The following is a 6,783-nucleotide window of genomic DNA, read 5'->3' as shown; positions in this document are numbered from 1 at the left end:
ATTGCCACACGAGTTGAAATCACTCCAATTTGATGAAAACCACCAATTAGTTTTATAACTACAATCATTTTGATAAATATAATTTAACTATGCATTGAGAAAATAATATTTTAGTTATTCGGTTAAAAATTTATATATTCTTTATCTTTCAACTATTATTCATATTTCTAATTACAAATTTACCATTTCAAGTTTAACAATTCTTACTTTACCAAAGAGCATTTAGTCAAATGATGTTTGATGGTGTAATAGGTGTTCTCTTTATTTGTTGGTCGATAAATCAAATCCCATAGTAGGTGGGTTGGAAGTTCGAAAAGTAATATATTATTTGTAAAAAAATTATAGTAACTCTTACATTAAATTGGTAATAATTAAAACTTTCAAGCCAGATGATATAAAAATAAATTAAAAGAAATGACTTTCTTCACACTAAATTAAAAAAAATACATTAAATGAACATATCTTAGTTTATGTATTTGTATATTCATATCCGCAAGACTAAATAAATAGTTAAGATCAGTGTTTTAAAAACCGATTTAAATCGGTCGGTTAAATCGGATTTCACACAATAGGCCGGTATTTTGAGTCCGGTACTTTTGGTCGGTTTGCTAGAACATTATATTGGCGGGTTTTTTTTTCTAAAACACCGGTTTTCACCGGCAAACCGGTTTGAAGTCCGAAAATTTTTTGATATGTGCGGCCCATGTTTTTTCAAAATTACTTTTAACCCAACAATTAACATTCAAACATGTAAACTCTGGGACTATTTTTTTTTTAAAATTGAGTGTTTTTGTATTATTTTTTGTTATGGAATAATTTACTTTTGGGTTATTTTTGGATTAAATTTGCATTTATAGGAAATTATAATGGAAATTATTCAACCGGTTGAACTTCCCGATATACCCGGTTCAACCGGTTGTACCATATTTTAACTCAATCCAGTATAAGTAAAATACCGGTTTTTAAAACACGGGTTAAGATTTCAAACAACTTGTACGTTTGTTTTAGTCATATCTTGTTTTTTATTTTTATTTTCAATTTACTTTTATAACTAAATATTGCACTATATAGGATTTGAACTCAACTTTTTATTAGCTATCTCACATCTTGACCACCGCCTAACCAAGTACCCCCATCACCACAATGGAAATGGATTTTCCGTTTCAATGTAAGAATAAAAAAAAATGCATTCAATCTTTTTCTTGCAATTTAACCTTTAAATTATTATTGATAGAACAGCTGAAAAATCCTTTAAATTTAACCTTTGTTTTATTTAATAGCACATAGAAAACAAAATAAAAACTTCTCATTCGATAATTTTAAATGACACAAGTTGCCTAACATTTTCCCAAGGTTGTTCATAAACTAAAACTTCACAATTCTTAATGTACTTATTGTCTTGGATCTCAATCGTTAGCCGCCAATTCATGCCACCAACAATTTGTGTGTCACCATTGGTAACATGCTCAAACTTCAAAGTAGCATTCTTCTCCTTGTTGTGTTCTTCCACCGCAAACTTCCCGACCTCTATCACCACCGGATCATCTGGGCTCGCGATTTCTAGCCAATTGCCAACCGTCTTTTGACCGTTCTCTGCAAAAGAGACCCCTAGAAGAACACTTATTATAAGAGGGAGGATGGCCATAACATAAGTTACATGGTGTTTGTATGCCATTGTTGATCAGATGATTTTAGAGATCAACTCAAGCAAATAAGGATGTATGAAATGCATTATTGTTTATGGCTTATAAAGAGTGAACTTAATTAGGCGAGAAATGAACACCAAATGTCTTTATTGCATCATTAATATATACATACACACAGGGGCAAAGCTTATTGGGTTAAGTTATTCTATAAATGGTAATAAAAATAAGAAGTGTGAGAAACCACAAATAATTAACATGTGTCCAGTGATGACCAAAGGAAAAAAAGGTATAAAGGTAATTGTACATATTTTATCTCCCCACATGCAAAACACATGTTAATATTCCCATCATTTTAGAACATTTATAACTTTTTCGTATGATATTTAAAAAAAAAAAAAAATTCATCATAATAACATGCATTTTTTTTATCTTTAATATGAGTATGATTTTTGTTATATAAAATTTAAAACAAAAATCACGTTATTGTGTCTTTTCGCACACCATTGTGTCTTTTTCGCTTATCATTGTATCTTTTTTCGTCATTGTGTCTTTCCGCACACCATTATGTCTTTTCGCTTATAATTGTGTCTTTTTTCGTCATTGTGTCTTTTCACACACCATTGCGTATTTTCGCTTATCATTGTGTCTTTTATCGTCATTGTGTCTTTTCGCTTATAATTGTGTCTTTTATCGCACACCATTGTATCTTTTCGCACACCATTGTGTCTTGTTCGCTTATCATTGTGTCTTTTTTCGTCATTGTGACTTTTTTCGTCATTGTGTCTTTTCGTACACCATTGTGTCTTGTTCGCTTATCATTGTGTCTTTTTTCGTCATTGTGTCTTTTCGCACACCATTGTGTCTTTTCGCTTATAATTGTGTCTTTTTTCGTCATTGTGTCTTTTCACACACCATTGTGTCTTTTCGCTTATCATTGTGTCTTTTATCGTCATTGTGTCTTTTCGGTTATAATTGTGTCTTTTATCGCACACCATTGTGTCTTGTTCGCTTATCATTGTGTCTTTTTTCGTCATTGTGACTTTTCTCGTCATTGTGTCTTTTCGCACACCATTGTGTCTTGTTCGTTTATCATTGTGTCTTTTTTCGTCATTGTGTCTTTTCGCACACCATTGTGTCTTTTCGCTTATAATTGTGTGTTTTTCGTTATTGTGTCTTTTCACACACTATTGTGTCTTTTCGCACACCATTGTGTCTTTTCGCTTATCATTGTGTCTTCTTTCGTCATTGTGTCTTTTCGCACACCATTGTGTATTTTCGCTTATCATTCTGTCTTTTTTCGTCATTGTGTCTTTTTTCTTCATTGTGTTTTTTCGCACACCATTGTGTCTTTTCGCTTATAATTGTGTCTTTTTTCGTCCTTGTGTCTTTTCACACACCATTGTGTCTTTTCGCTTATCATTGTGTCTTTTATCGTCATTGTGTCATTTATCGCACACCATTGTGTCTGTTCGCACACCATTGTGTCTTGTTCGCTTATCATTGTGTCTTTTTTCGTCATTGTGTCCTTTCGCTCACCATTGTGTCTTGTTTGCTTATCATTGTGTCTTTTTCGTCATTGTGCCCTTTCGCACACCATTGTGTCTTTTCGCTTATAATTGTGTCTTTTTTCGTCATTGTGTCTTTTCACACACCATTGTGTCTTTTCGCTTATCATTGTGTCTTTTATCGTCATTGTGTCTTTTATCGCACACCATTGTGTCTTTTCGCACACCATTGTGTCTTGTTCGCTTATCATTGTGTCTTTTTTCGTCATTGTGTCCTTTCGCACACCATTGTGTCTTGTTCGCTTATCATTGTGTCTTTTTTCGTCATTGTGTCCTTTCGCACACCATTGTGTCTTTTCGCTTATAATTGTGTCTTTTTTCGTCATTGTGTCTTTTCACACACCATTGTGTCTTTTCGCTTATCATTGTGTCTTTTATCGTCATTGTGTCTTTTCGCTTATAATTGTGTCTTTTATCGCACACCATTGTGTCTTTTCGCACATCATTGTGTCTTGTTCGCTTATCATCGTGTCTTTTTTCGTCATTATGACTTTTTTCGTCATTGTGTCTTTTCGCACACCATTGTGTCTTGTTCGTTTATCATTGTGTCTTTTTTCGTCATTGTGTCTTTTCGCACACCATTGTGTCTTTACGATTATAATTGTGTGTTTTTCGTTATTGTGTCTTTTCACTCACTATTGTGTCTTTTCGACACCATTGTGTCTTTTCGCTTATCATTGTGTCTTTTTTCGTCATTGTTTCTTTTTCTTCATTGTGTTTTTTCGCACACCATTGTGTATTTTCGCTTATCATTATGTCTTTTTTCGTCATTGTGTCTTTTTTCTTCATTGTGTCTTTTCGCACACCTTTGTGTCTTTTCGCTTATCATTGTGTCTTTTTTCGTCGTTGTGTCTTTTTTCTTCATTGTGTGTTTTCGCTTATCATTGTGTCTTTTTTCGTCATTGTGTCTTTTCGCACACCATTGTGTCTTTTCGCCATTAATACATGTTACACAATAACTTGAAACGTAAAACACAATGGTGAATACGTATAAAACAATGACCTAAAACGTAAGACACAATGGCGAATACGTATAACACAATAGCCTAAAACGTAACACACAATGGTGAATATATATAACAAAATGACTTGAAATCTAAAACACAATGGAAACAACATATTACACAATGACACAATGAACAACAAAAAAACACAATTAAAAACACATTATTTTTTTTTTTATATAACAATATGATACTCATATTAAAGATAAAAAAACGCTTATTATTAACGTGAATTTTTTTTAAAAAAATAATGTCGTATGAAAAAGTTATGAGCATTTTAAAATGATGGGGGGAATTGACATGTGTCTTGCATGTGGAGAGAGAAAGTCAACAAATGCAAGTTATTACCTTAATGTCATTTTCATCAATTTTTATTTATTAAATTAATCTCAATCATTCAAATCTAAGATCAATGGACTGGATTCCTTCTCATCATTTTCATTTTTGTTGTCCTTTGTATTTTAACTTTACCCAAGCTAATTAAGGCCTTAAGGGGCCGGGGTTTTGCTCAGTAGTGTAAATTTACTCGTTTCTAACTGAAAATTTTATACGTGGTGTGAATTAATTTATCCGTTTTATTTGAAAATTTTTATTTGTGGTGTAAAGTTTGAGCTCCAGCAAACCCACACCCCCCCCCCTTTTCGGTCCCAGCTACGTGACTGCATACACACATATATTATGTATAAATGCAATAAATCAAAGTCAAAACATTTTTCTCATGTAAAAATCAAAAGATAGTCAAACTTATTTATGGCATAAGTTTGGTGTTGACAGGTATTTGGTATTCTATAGTTTAATGTGTTATTATTGCAACAAATGATCAACTAAATCCATTAAATGCTAACATAAATGTGCATTAAAGAAATTCAAGCTAATTAATTCTCTAGGTAAATAATTCAACTGTCCATGAACCAGAGTAAATGGGGAACATAACCGGTTCAACTGTGTCTGTTTAAATCGTTTTCAATCAAACCCGGTTAAAGTCAAAACCAGTGTTGTAAAAATCACTAGTCGTTAGTCAGGCGGTAGGGTGAGGACTAGCGATCAATCAGGATTAATCGAGATTAATAGGGATTAATCATATAAGAATTTAATGTATAATTTTCAGTTTTATATATACAAATACACATTGTTATATGCAATTTTCAGTTTTATACACACACAAACACATTTTTGCTAAGAATTGGCTGGAATATCGCTAGAAACCGCTTATTTTTTATGGAATATCGCCGGAAAAACCGTTGATTTTGACCGGAACCTTGTCGGAAACTGCCGATTTTGGCTAGATGCTCATCAGAAAAAGCTTATTAAGGCTGATTAATCTTGATTTTGGCCGGATTTGACCGTTGACCGATTAGCCCAAAATTAATCAGTGAAGTAGGACTAGTGATTAATCAGGAATTAATCGGTGTCTAGTCGGGATTTTTGTAACACTGGTTAAGACTAAGTTTCAAAACATTTTCCTTTATTTTCAAGATCTCATTACCCAAGTATGTATGGTATATAGATTTTAGAGAATAAGATGTGATGTGAAATTTGATTCAAAGCTTAAAGTGATTGATACACAAAATAAGATGCTCTTGAACGAGTAATTATGATATTTGATGCTAATAAAGGGAATGTATTCGTAATATAAGAATTACATTTTATTGTGTATATTATAACTAGTTTTAGACCCATGTATTACATGGGATGATTAATTTTTTTTTCGAACAATACGTGAAATTCCCAAATCTCTCTATTAATGGGCTATTTTGGAATTTTTCAAAAAAAAAAAAACTGTATTGCATATATATTTCTTATTGTTGAAATTTTAAAAGTATTTCCCAAATACCAATTATGTCATTAAAATCAAAATTAGCAAAGCCTACCAAATAAATTTTGAAAGTACCATAATGTCTGTAAATAATGTTCCAAATGTGACCATAGCCATAATAATACAAAGTAATTTTTTTTTCGAAGAAAGCATTAAAAGATACTTGTACACTTGAATATATATTTTGGATTATTTTGACTTGTTTTCTTTTAGATAAAAATTTAACTTAACTTATTCTACCCATTAGGAATGAAACATAACTCAACTTCATAACATAAAACAACAATAAAACCATTCAATTATGATAAAACATATTCAAGATAAGAATTAAGTACGAATAAATTCAACGCAATACAGGAAACCCCTAATGATTATATGAATCAAATAATAAGCAAACTTGTCAAAACATATTCAAAATCAAAACAAAGGAAAATAAAATCAAACAAATATTGTTAAATTCCAAGAAACACTATGAGAACCCCAAATGAAACTGCTTAAATCAAATTAGAGTTGAAAAATTAGAGGTTTGAGAATAAACTCCACATTAATCTAAGTCGTGTACTTTTTACAATACTTTTTACAACATATTTACATGTCAAATGAAATGTTATAATAATGATTTACATTTGAAATATACTTATTGGTGTACAGCTTAGAGTGGTATTGATAACTTTCTCAAATTTATCAAAGATTAATAGCCGGAGTCCATCTTTACTTTATACCAAACATATAACTGACCATTAGTAAATGCT

At 31.5% G+C, this 6,783-nt stretch overlaps 1 pseudogene; it reads right to left on the bottom strand.

Moving 5' to 3' along the window:
* Positions 1–1,306: 1,306 nt before the first annotated feature.
* LOC143604273 (cysteine proteinase inhibitor A pseudogene) lies at positions 1,307–1,675 on the bottom strand (annotated as a pseudogene).
* Between the last annotated feature and the right edge of the window lie 5,108 nt (positions 1,676–6,783).

Source organism: Bidens hawaiensis, unplaced genomic scaffold (assembly GCF_021521415.1).
Source record: "Bidens hawaiensis isolate Kalapana, Puna unplaced genomic scaffold, B.hawaiensis_p1.1 tig00064596_1, whole genome shotgun sequence".
Classification (NCBI taxonomy): Eukaryota; Viridiplantae; Streptophyta; class Magnoliopsida; order Asterales; family Asteraceae; genus Bidens; species Bidens hawaiensis.
This window is presented reverse-complemented; position numbering and strand designations above follow the sequence as displayed.